The sequence below is a fragment of the Fringilla coelebs genome (genome assembly GCF_963513975.1).
Source record: "Fringilla coelebs genome assembly, chromosome: Z".
In the NCBI taxonomy this organism is placed as follows: domain Eukaryota; kingdom Metazoa; phylum Chordata; class Aves; order Passeriformes; family Fringillidae; genus Fringilla; species Fringilla coelebs.
Window position 1 is genome coordinate 39,191,213 of NC_140031.1, and position 13,157 is coordinate 39,204,369.

The window sequence follows — 13,157 nt, forward strand, 5'->3', positions numbered from 1 at the left end:
CACCATAGGAAATATATGAAAAAGCCATGAGCTTATTTCCTTTTCCTGGCATTTGAAGTTCTGTGCTCTCTCAGCAAAGTGGAAATCTCAGAGCAATCCACCTGCAGTGCCCTGGCATTGGGCTGTGTGGGGAAACTCCCTAACACTGCCATGTGGGGAGCACTGGCAGCTACAGAATCTTTCCTGCACACTTGCACTAGATCTGCAGTTGCAGCTCCTGTCAGTTTGAATTTTGAATGTGATAGGTACTGCCACGGTTATCCTACTTGGTGGGTCTAAAAGGAAAAAGGCATTTCCATGGGGGACAGCAGCACAGTGCCACATGCTTCAAGCAGACAGCTTGGGAATGCTGCAGTGTCATGTCACTTTTGTAAACGGGGAGAAGCTGCTTTATTTGGATCATTTATGATTTCATTCTTCCCAGAATTTTATTCTAAGACGCTTTGTTTGTGTTGTGACAGCCTTTAAAAGGGAGTATGAGTTTTACAACAGACTGCTGGAAATATTAATGGTACCACAAACATAGGAGAGGTATATTGTCTCTGCAGCTTATTATGAAATCAAAGGTACTATTGCAGCAGCAGTTAATAGATGACTTCCAAAGATTAGCAGTCCAGCTCGTTCTTCAGTGTTGTTGTCTAGGGGCTCACACATATTTGATGAGCATATATTTTATCCAGCAATATTTCTTTAATGAGACTAAAATAATTGTCACACTTCTAAAACCTTACAGACCAACACTGTACTGTTAAAATAATTGATGGGAGAAAGGCAAATGTCTAAGAATTGCAGCACCGCTATGTCCAGGTGCATGAGACTATTTATTACTTTAAAACAGCTGAAAATAATAGTGAATATACAAGTTGTGTAAATGAATAACACTGTGTCTACCTGGTAATAAAAACCAAAGAGCACTATAAACGACCCGATAGCCTCAGAGCATTTGTGTCACGCACGTGTGTCTGTGTGGAGAGATACAACCCATGTTTCACACACACTTTATTTGCATGAATGCCAAAATGTCCAGGGCCCCCAGAGGTGGAAATGGACCAATATGGCCCTGAGAGTGCTTGGGCTTATCCCAGGGTAACTCTGACCTCCAAGCTTAGGCGTAGCTTTCCCCACATCGATGCTGCACGGGGTGCTGCTGGAACATTAGGAAGTCAGCCCAGCAGCTGTGCCTGGAGGAAGTCTGCTTGCCTCCTGAATTATATTGGCACATTCAACATAGGAAGGAGCTTCTGAAGGTGAAGTGAGGTGAACTCCACTTTTGTGTACACAGGCTGTGCTTCTTTGGCCAGGTAGCTGGCTACTAGATAACTTCGCGATTGGTGTGTCACCTCACATGGAATTACATGGCACGCTTTCACACTGCTCAAGGCCAGGTTAGGCAGCACAGCTTTTGAGTACCAAGGACAAAGAGCAGTCCTGCAAGAGAGAGTGATGCTCCACACAGTTGCCATTCCCAGGGAGAGGCAGGGAACCATGCCCAGATCAGAAGGGAAGAATCTCAAATCCTTTAAGAGGCTGTACTCTGCACTGCTTCACTGGGGAGGTAATAAACATCTTACAACAGAAATTAAGATTTCATGAGAAGACGGCTGATGAAGAAAAATGAGAAGGCCAGATGCATGTGGTGGAACAGCTTTTAGGCAGGAAACAGCCATCTCCAGCACAGACATGGATGCACTAGCTGGATGTGCTACAGCATAAAATAGGGTGTGAAAATGCACTGAATAAGCAATTGTCACTTTCTTGCTGTGTTTGTGAGCACTCCCAACATATCAGATGTATCAGACAGTGCTGGGTGGCCCTTCTCCTGTGGAAAAAGTAGAAAATTACTCCATATTTAAGTGGGATTTAGAATATGCCCACTGCTGGAATTACATGGCACTTGGGGAGCCAGAGGCTGCCTCTATAGAGTTGCTAAGAAGCTGTTAAGAAAAGAGAACATGTTGCTGGCATTAAGCAGAAGTTTGCAACTAGATCAGTTCATATATAAAAGTATTATATCTAAAAAATAAAACAAAATTTTAAAAATAAATTGATTTTCATTTTTACTGTGAAGCCTGTTATTCACATTACAGAATGCAAAAAAATAAGTGAGGTGGCTGAGTGTGTCCCCAAAAACTCCAAAAGCAACATCTGAAATTTTCAAATAAGAAACAAAACACATATCTGTGATTGTTGTTCACAAGCATATGAATGTTGTGTTGATGTAGCTGTGATACAAGGTACAAGGATAAAAGCAGACAGTGTTTGTGAGGAGAGGCAATATTTTTTATTACATTAGAACCTGAAGGAGGGCATATGTGTCTGTAAGATTTCCTGTTTTATTCAAGTATGACACTCAGTCTAACAAAGGACTCTCTTTCCTGACAAATCTTGATTTACTCTTATTAAAACATGAAGTTTATTTTCTTTTTTCCAGACTTGCTTATACGTAGGAAAAAAAAATTAAAAAGTTGTTTGTGTGCAACATCAATAGTCTCTCAACAGGCAAGGGGGAGGGAGGTCATCAAGGAGAGAGGATATTCTTCTGCTGTAACATCTTTTTCTCCTAACAAACCATCACAAGTAATTTACTAGCAATGGATTTTTCTGGACTGAAACTGCTAGAAACAAACTAAAACAATAGATTCAGAGTACAGCATGTTGTTCATGTGCTTGCCATATGCCTATGTTGCAAGCACAGCCAGACCCACACAATCATTCAATATTGAAAGAATATTATTCAACTTTTACTGAAATTCTCTGTGATTTCATCAGTAAAACTGGTTTCTGTAATCCAGAAGGGATCAGTGACACAGTTTAGTAATAGAGGCAACTCTGAAAATTAAGGTGATTATCAATGTATGGGCCACCCACTCTGAGCCATTCCTTGGAATCTGCCAAACAGAGCAGGAAGAGAAACTGGCATCTACTGTGTATCAGCAGCAGAGATATTTTGTTACTTTATTTATTGATCTATTTATTGATTTATGATGTGGGTGGAGCTCTGGGAGAAGAAAGCTGCCTTTTAAAGCCTGGATCTATAAAATCAGCATGTGTAGATAGTTAGGCAATGTTCTGCAAGCATTTGTCTCAGACACCAAGAGCTTCTGCTGGTTTGGTTTTTCTTTTGGTATGGAATTAATCCTTAAACATTCTTTTTTTCAAAACTATTCCTGCGCTGAAGAAAAGGGCAGAGTGTGCTTTGCTTATCCGTTCTGAGCAACTCACATTGGGTGCAAGTGGTTAAGTGTGATATACATGTGGCATCTTCAGAAGCTCTTAGTCATTGCAGTCTGGAGAACTCCCTTACAAAAAATTCTCAGGCTTTAATTAAACTGTGGGCTCTGGCCTGTACTACATTATCTTGCAGGAAAACAGCCCCAGAAGACTGATTGAAAGAAAGAAATTTAAAATTCAGGTGCAGCAGGGGCCACATAACCACCAGCTCATTCTCATTATGTGACTGAAGTCACATTTACTTCACACTCCAAAATTATAGAGAAGGAAAGAGAAAAAAATGATGTTGGTGTTGGTTTTGCCCTCTGATGGGTGCACATTTCAAGCCAGGTAGCAGCAAGGAGTTTTAGGACCCTTAGGAATAAGAGTGAGCTGCTAGAACAACTCCACAAGCCTGCAGACTTGTGGAGAAGGAACAGGCAATTCTGCAATGGGACAGGCAGAATTGGACATAATGGAAAAGTTTATGGATTTTCATCGCTTTTATAGCAGAGAAGCCAAAACCAAATTACTTATCTGTTGCTGCTTTCTCAATTTCCCCTCTACAGAAAATCCTTCCACTTGACTTAGGGCATTAGACACTTGCCTCACAAGCTGATTTCCATCTTCTTGCCTCCTACACATTTTTTGCTCTCCTAGGTCTTTGTTCTAGCCCCTCAGCTGTGACACATTCCTAGTCTTTCAGTCTGCAGCTGTCATCCCTTGGTTGTCTTGCTGGAGGTTATGTCCAGAATCCACACCTTGCAGACCTTCTCCAAGCTTCTTTTGCCACCAGGGCCACTTCTCCTGCAAGTCTCTTATCCCTTTCCCTAGACAGCTCATCTCTAGGTTTCTTTCTTCTCCACTTCCTAGCATGCACACCTTTACTCATGAAAAGACTTTCTTTCCAGGTGACCCAGATATTCTGCCTCTGTAAAATACAGTAGAGAAGAGAGAAACAGAGGTAAAAGAGGTAAAAATGGCCCTTGATTAAAGTCACAAAGTATTCAACTCTTGCTAGCAAAACTAGTTTCCTGGTTTCCTTAATTTTTATATTAAAGGGACCTTGGTTTTCACAGATATTGGTCCCATCTAAGGAACAAAACAAATTTAAGAAGTCAAGAAACAAATTCTCTGCATTATCTTTCTAGGTACCACAGAATCAGACACAGACCAAGCTGCAGCAAGCCCTGGAGGAGCCCACTGAGATGAGCTACTTCAGTTGTTTAAGCTGAGTTGGGTTCTCCACTCTAAAATATCAAGGAATCAATACTTACTTGTTTAAAACAGATATTCGTTCAGATGACTTGAAATAGCTAAAGTTACAAGTTATACTTGTCTCATAGCTTTCACATAGGCTCAGAACTTCATTTACATTTTCAGAAAGTCAGCTCTGAACTGTGCAACTCTAGGTGATTTAGATTTCAGAATGCTTAAAAACGGTGCTGTGAATTCTGTGCGTGCCTGTCTGGCTGTGCTGTTAAGGGTGTCATGAAGCCTGGCTCCACGGCCTTTGTGGCTCCTGACCATGCCCAAAAAGCCTCCAGGCAACTTGCAGCTGCCAGTCTGCCAGAGAACTCCACTGTCTGGCTGCCAATGCTTGAATTCAGTTCCTTTTACAGCCTTCTTTTTTTTACTCCCACTCTCGCATGCACACTCAAGTCCCTCTGTCACTGTGAGTAAGGAAGAATACCATTCCAATGATATCTGAAACATTTCCATCCTGTTTGAAGTGAAATGTTGACTATAATCTTAAATCAGCAGTGCTGCTCAGCACAGGCTGGAAAGTAGGGGGTAGGGTGGGTTAGACAGAAGATGCAGGTGAAAACCCAAGCTGGAATAAAAAGGGGGCATAAATACCCAGTTATACTTTCTCACTAAGCCTTGTTGTTCAAAGCTGAGATAAAACCAAAGGCAGACAAACTATGAAATCTGAGCGACAGATTAAAGCAGCCTTACATGCTGTAAACATTAGACAAATACAACAATCAGTGTGTGCAACAAAAAGGGCAATATAAAACCTTTGATCAGAGAGAAGATATATAACATTCTTTCGTGTTCTTCAAAGGCAAAAAGATGTTTTATTTAGCTAATGTCACTTATATAATTGTTTGCTATACCAGAGCAAGATCCAGAAGTATTTCTGCTTGTGTGCAGCACAGTGAAAGATAAGAGCCCATAAAGCAGTCAGATGATCTGACTCCCAGCCATATGTTAGCCTGTGGGTAGGAACAGAACAACACAGGGGATTTAGACCAAACTCCACGAGCAGAGCAGACATAAACCAGAACCAGGTGTGCCCCATGGGCTGATCTCCTGTAGTGCTGATCCTTCCTCAATACTGTGTTGACATCAGTGGCTTTCGGTGCGAGCATGCCCAGTCAGGTGTTTCGGAAGTTATTAATGTGGATGGCATGCTGTTGAGAGGTGTACAGAAGGCAGGACTTTCTGCTGGATTGTCAGACCTTCCAGCTAAGAGTGGAGCTGAAACATGCTATGGTCTGTGTACGGCTGAGGCAGAACAGAGATCACTAATGCCTTTATCTGGGTTTAACTGTGCTCTGTCTCAAGAAAAACCTCCTTGAAATCAGCATTTAATTTTTCTTTAATTTCTCCTTAAAAACATTTCTCCCATGCAAACAAAATCCCCTCAGTATATACGAGAGAGCAGCTGATTGAGTGTACGAAGCCTGCAATGCCATTGGAAGAAAAAAACCAGGGGAATAAAATAGCAGCCAAATTTGCCAGGGTTTCATTTTGTGGTCATGGTGCCCCCCAGAGGTATCTGCTCAGATAGCTGCACGGCTCCTTCTAACTTAAAACTTTGTTTAAACAGCAGGGTACGTAAAGCCTAAAGGTGTAATTTGTTCTTTCAACCCTGTGTTGTTCTGCTTTTTGTACAATTTGGTGCGATCCTGGCAATGCACCACTGCTGTTCTCCACGCACAAGCTAGAGCTGCACTGCTGACTGTTTTGGTTACAAACGTCTCAGGGGTGAGGCCAGCTCTTGGTTTTACTGCTTCCCAGGAGACAGTTTCAGGCACCAGGCAATGCTTCCGTTTTCCAGTGTGACATAAGAAGGATAGTTCCTTATGTTGGCAGCGCTAAGACATCTCCCTCAACCTGCTCGCTTCCCTGCAGAGCACATCCTGCTGTGCCTGCTCCAGGTGCGAGGCCAATCCACACCTCATTCCCAGGCACTGGCTCAGCCATCCTACATAAGCATTTAAAATCTGATATTTTGATCTCTTAGTTTCAATAACAGCACTCCAATATTCGGTAGGAAGTGTCAATTGGTCTGATTAACTCAGTCGGGTCACTTCCCTGCAAGAAATTTGTGCTGCATAAAAGAACCCTATTAGGACTGAGCATAGACAGATTACAATACTCTACCTTTCCTTGAATAGGTGTGAATAGCACAATATCTGGTATCAGCAGAAGATGTCTTGTTTCCTGCAGTTCATTCTGCCTCAGTAGGGATTGAGCCAAAGCCCACTGAGGTCACTGGAAGCCTTTCTCCTGCTTACTTTCCATGTTGACAGATCAGCACTTTCTGAAGCACACCTGTAGAAGTTAGCCTGCCCTGGACAGGAAGATACAAGCAGCTAGAATGCTAACATAGGCTGCATCCATTTCCTTCCAGCAGTCATTTAGGCTGTACAATCTGCAGGGAAAGAGCTACGTTTCCCAGTCATCATAATCTAAGCCATTAAACAGCAGTAATACTAACCAACCTCCCTACGTCTGCAATAAGTCTTCCAAAAATGTGGCTTCATATCTTAGCATCTTTGATGTGGGATAGATGTTCTTGTCTCCATGGAGAGACAGTTTGATCCAGAGGTCTTAATAATCACAGACCTCCTACTGAGCCCTGCACCTGCATCAGCCTGCAGCCTAGATCACTCCCCTTCTATTGATCCAGTTCAGGCACTGGGGCCAGCCATCTCTCCCTCTCTCCTGCACCCCAAATATGCTTTAGTCTACATCAAAATGGTTGCTTTTGACTTCTTCCTTTCCTTTTCCAAGTATTTCTGCACAAATACATTTTTGTCGTTGTTTCTTCCCACTATTTACTTCTACAGCAAATTTTAGGTGAATGTCTATTTGAAGACAGTGAAAAGAACTTTGACCTTGATTTAGTTTTCGTTTGTCTGTTCAGTGAAGGTATTTCCCCGGCACAGACTCACACTGTGCTCACAACATAGCAAAGCCTGGCGGCAGGAGGACATCTCCCAGGTCACAGTTTCAACAAAGTCTCTTCTTGCTGTATTGAAACAGGCCTTTAGTATTTTGAACAGTAGCAACGATTGCTTTGACACATAGATTTTCTAAAAGGTTCCCTGGGAATACCTAATATACTTTTAATTTGTTCCTAGAGAGTAACAATCCCAGCTGCCTGGGTATTTTGGGGTGGTGCAAAATGCAACAGGTCATCCTCCAGTAGATTTTATACTCTCCCCTGGAGCTAGCAAAGCTATCAAGATGTGATTTCACTGCGTAAAGCTGCGTTTGACCTTGCTCCCCACTCACTCACTCCTGAACCATTCAACTCAGAAGTTTGCAGAGTAGTGAAGGAAAGAGAAGGGGGGAGAAGAATTTAATAACCCTCTTGGGCCAGCTTCCTTTTTTGTGTTTTTCTTCACCAAGCAAGTAGCCAGGAACACTAACCAGCCCTTTTTTTTTTCATGCACCTTTCTTTTTGGCAGCAACAACAACAGCAACAAAAACATACAACTAGTCAATCCCCTAAAAAACTCTCAAAACCAAACCAAACTGAAAAAACCCCAAACCAAAGGAAAAAAAAAAACCCAACCAAACCCACTAAAATCAAAACCCCAAGACATTGTGGAGAGGAGCAAACTGTTTTACAGGTGGCCTCCTTTTTGGTGTGACTGCCTCAATTTTTCATGACAAATTCCCAGATTCAGCCAGATTTGAAACACTGGAAAAGTTTAGATAGATTTTGTTCAAAATATGCTTTATATAACATTTCAGTCACTCTCGATTTTAATAATTTCTGAAAGGTTAAAATACACCAAGATCAATGTAGGGGACTTAAGTCAGAAGTGTATTTTGCTGTCTCTCTCCCAGTTCTTTCAGTAAGCTGGACAGCAATTTCAATGTAGATCACACAGACTGTTCCGAAATGTGTTAAGTGTGGATGCTGCTCTCCAGCTTTAACATCCAAGACTGAAAATGGGATTCAGAAAGCTCTCCTTGTCCCACAGTTGTCTCAGGAGATGCTAGGGGCTGTCAAGGGGCAGTTTTTACCAGATGTCTGCCATGCTCCTGCTGCAACCACCGACAGTGACTGATGGTGTCTCAATTTGAAAAATTCTGGGTTGTAATGCTGAACTCTGCCTTCGCCTTCAGAATCCCATATGTACTAGGATATATTCCCCCATGGCTTAAAGGCCATGCAGAAGGTCTGCAAGTAGGCTCTTAATCAAGAAGGCTCTTTAAAAAGAAAGAGGGCAGGAGGGAAGACAACTGTCCCTTTACACGTGTTATGATTAATTTTGGATTCTTGAAATGCCATAATGCTGGAAAGACCAAAGGACAGAGCAGAATACTCAAGGGAGTTTGAAGACTCCCTGTCTTTATTCTGTGCCTTAGGAGGACATTTCTGAAGTGCATACTGCAGCCACTGCCAAGGCCAATCCCATCAGCTGCTCCCTCAGCAAAGCACTCCCCACTCATACAGCTCTTTCATGCAGCTACCACATACTGGGATATCATAAATAAATTTTTCAGGCAAGTTGCCATATCAAATTCTTTCCTTTGTGGGTGGTCCTTGAGAAAAGTAGAGCTCTGTCTGTATTGCCAGTCTTGATAACAGACTGTTTACAACATTAGGATTCAATGGTTTAGACTTTTTCCCTTGCTTTAAATTACTTGTCTAGACAGACTTGAAGCTCCAGTCTTCGTGAAAGTAAGGCTTTGACTCAGCTGCTGATGTAATTCACTGATTGAATACAACGTATTTTTAAAAGCAATCCTGCACTGCATAGTTCCTCTTTGCTTTAATCTAGTAGTCTTGTGCTAACTGGAGAGATTTTTTTTCTAGAGTGATTTTCTGCTTTGCCTGAGCATGTGACTAATGTAATAACTAAAATCTGTGTGAGTCAAAGATTCAGAGTTTGCATCCCACAGCGGTAAATTGTTTTATCTTCACTCCAAAAATAGTCATTTCAGGGGGAAAAAACACAATGAAACCAACAGAAAAATAGTCAAAAGCAAAAAATCAGAAAACAAAAAACCCAACAAAACAACAACAAAACCAAACCAAACAAAAAAACAAAACAAAACAAACAAACAAAAAAAACCAACAAAAAAAAATGCAACTTAGAGCAAGAGCAGATAATATAACTTTTGAGTTGTTTGTTCAGCACTCAGAGAGAACACGTGGTGTACAAAATGAAGAGGAAGGTATGATTGCTTCTCCTCCAAGCTTACACACTGGTGGCTGATCCACTCACTAACTTCTCTGAGACGTCAAAGAAAGGGAAACCTCCTCTTCCAGACTTAATTTATCATTAGAGAGAGTAATTCTAATTCATCATTAGAAGATTGGAAGTCAGCGAGATCTGGCCTAATATTGTGCAAATAGAAAAACTAAATTATAGGATCCTAGAATACGCTGAGTTGGACAGGACTGATGAGGATTATCCAGTCCAACGCCTGGCCCTGCGCAGGACTCATGAATCACACCCTCTGCCTGAGCTGAAAGGTCAAACAAGGATGCTCTACAGACTGACCATGCAAGAGCAGCAAGTCACAGTATCCTTATGTTCATCAAGAGAAACAAATTGACGCTAAGCTGACTGCTCAGCTCTCCACCCAACAGCCTGCAAGACTCACACAGAATGCACAGCCATAAACTGGTGTGAGACAAGAAACATGGAATTGTCATTTGTCACAGACGACAGGACTTGCAAACCTTGGAAACCAAATCCCTTACTCACTAATCCATGTGTGTACCAATGGTACTTCCCTGTTACTAGGGTCCCTGTAACATTTGTTAACATTTTTTTAAGATAAACATTTGTTTCCAGTGACAAAAGATCGTCTTTGTAGGAAGGGTGAAAGTGTATTCTTTAACATGAGTTAGGTAACTGTTGTGAAAGTCACAGAGAAAACAAAGGGATTTGTAGCTATATTGTTGGGATCGTGACAAGCTGCAGGCAAGGGAGTCCTCAGGTTGGTGGCTGCTGTGACTGAATCCCTGAGTGACCCCGCTGACTCAAGCAGAGCAGGAGCAGTCACTGCTTCACCCTGCAGGGACTGCTGACACATCTAAACCAAACATGCAGAGAGCTGCCTGGGGAAGTGCTTGGAGTGGGTGGACTGGCAAAGACACACGTACTGCACCCACGCTGTGTCTGAGGATGCATGGACTGAGCATGCACACACACAGAGAAATAGGTACTTGTACTGATGACAAACACAAACCCTACATCCCACACTTGGGCCTCCCATTCAATGTACGCTTCCCCCAGGAACTTCATCAGCTTTTGGTGTACGTGCAATATGTAACATATTTCGCATTCTGTAGTTATTTGCTGCACAGCTGCACAAATATAACACTTTGAAGAATACAGTTTAATCACTTGAAAATGTAGTCTTTATGGAGTGATGAACAAACCTTGCTCTTCAAACCAGCAATGCTGAAATGTCCAGCACAGATACCTCATTCTTATTTCCAGATGTATTCTACACTGGGTGATAATATTCAAGTAAGAGTTTTATTTCCAATTCTGACATGAAAGAACATAAGTGTATCAGCACTTTCACTGAATTCAATGGCAGAACCAACTGAGAGGAGCCCATGTGAGTAAAGTGATGTTTTTACAACTGTTTGCAGGTCTGGGCCAAATCTGATTATACTGCAGGTAAGATACATATCATTTTGTGTATTCCAATTTTCATTATTTCAGTTCAGATATCTCAGCTCAATCCTTAGTTGGTTTTTTTTGAGATTTATGACAGCAAGGATAGGAGACGTGCAGAAAGCTGGGACCTAAATGGTGCTATAATGTATGCCTATGATGTGTTGTCCATGGATGTCATTAACTTCAGTGCAGCAGAGAGGAATTTCTGGAGCCAGCAGCATACATTTTGCGATTTCTCTTCCATCTACATGGCAAAGATTACAGAGACTGTCCCTCACATTTGGCAAAAAAAATCTCATTTATTAATAGAGTCCTTGCTATCTTCATACAAGTGTTTTACAAATACTTTTTAAAATGTAGAAGTTAAATAAACATGCAAAATTAAACAACACATGAAAATTACTGACTTTTAATTAACATAAATGCATCTGATTAAATAGCAGACACACGCCTAGCCCAGGATAAAATAGTTGGAAAGGACTTAAAGAGATGATGTGGTTTAGCTGTCTGACCCCTTCAGGGCCAACTAGGGGTTAAAGCCCAATGTGAATGTCACTGTCCAGATGCACTGACAGGCACAGGACATCAAACACCTTTCTGGGAAGCCTGTGACACTGTTACACCATTCTCTCAGTAGGGAGGTGCTTCCTGATGTCCAGAGCAGAGAGAACAGACCAGCTCTCCCTCTCCAGGTCCTCTCCTCAGGGAGCTGCACAGAGCAATGAGGTCCCCCCTGAGCCTCCTTCTCTCCAAACCAGACAAACCCAGAGCCCTCAGCCACTCCTCACAGGATGTGCCTTCCAGCCCTTCCACCAGCTCTGCTGTCCTCCTCTGGACCATTCCAGACCTTCTTCCCACCCTCCTCAGAGTGTGGGGCCCAGCGCTGCACACAGGACTCAGGGTGAGGCCGCACCAGGGCTGAATCCAGCAGGATGATCCCAATCCCAGCTGTGCTGCTGTGTCTGCTGCACCCCGGGATGGGGTCTGCCCTCCTGGCTGCGCGGGCACACGCTGCTGGCTCACCCCGAGCTGCTGCCAGCCAGCACCCCCAGATCCCTTTGGCAGGGCTGCTCCACACACACTCCTCTCCCAGCTTATACCTGTGCCCAGATTTACTGCATCCCAGAATCTGGATTTGTTCTTGTTTAATTTCATGCCACTGACAATTATCCAGTGCTCCAATCTATTTCAGATCCCTCTGCAAGGCTCTGGTGCCTTGAGAGAGTCAGCAGCACCTCTCAGTTAGGTATCATCAGCAGAATTGCTAATGGTGCATTCAAGTCCTGCATTCCAAGTCATTTATAAACTTGTTGACCAGAACTGGTCCTACAGTGAATTCCTGAGGAACACTGCTGGTGGTTGCTCACCAGGCAGATGTAGCCCCACATGCAGAAACCCCTGAAGTTGTGACATTCAGCCAGTTCTTCATCCAGCACACTGTGTACCTGATCATCACAACAGCTTGTCCAGAAGAACACATTGAGACACAGCACCAAAATCTTACCAAAATCTTACTAAATATTACTAAAATAAAGAAAAGCCTTACCCACCACCTTCCTTTCATCCACTAGGCAAGTAACCCTCTTCTAGATGGGTATCATATTAATTAGGCAGGACTTTCCTTTTATGATCCCACAATGACTATGCCTGGTGATTGCATTGTCCTTGAAATACCTTTTAATAGCACACTGTTTGACCTGACAGGCATCCAGTCAAAACACTTGTCCTCTGGATTCATTTAGCAGTGTAGAATGCACAGAATTACTGTGTATCCTTTTCCTATGTTGCTGCCTCTTACATCCCATATCGGATATGGCAGAGCTGTTCACAGGCTCTGGAAAGAAATAAATATTTTATCATTGCAGGCTTCCCAGATCCCAGCGTGTACTTTACACTCTGAGAGACTTCTTTTTATCTTCGTGCAAATTTCCTTTTCCAAAGAAACCAAAGACACAAAACACTCACTGAAAGCATGAAAATACACTATGAACAAGATGGAAATAAAGCAAATTATTGTTTTATTCATAAATATCAAATAAGCATAATTATTGATGA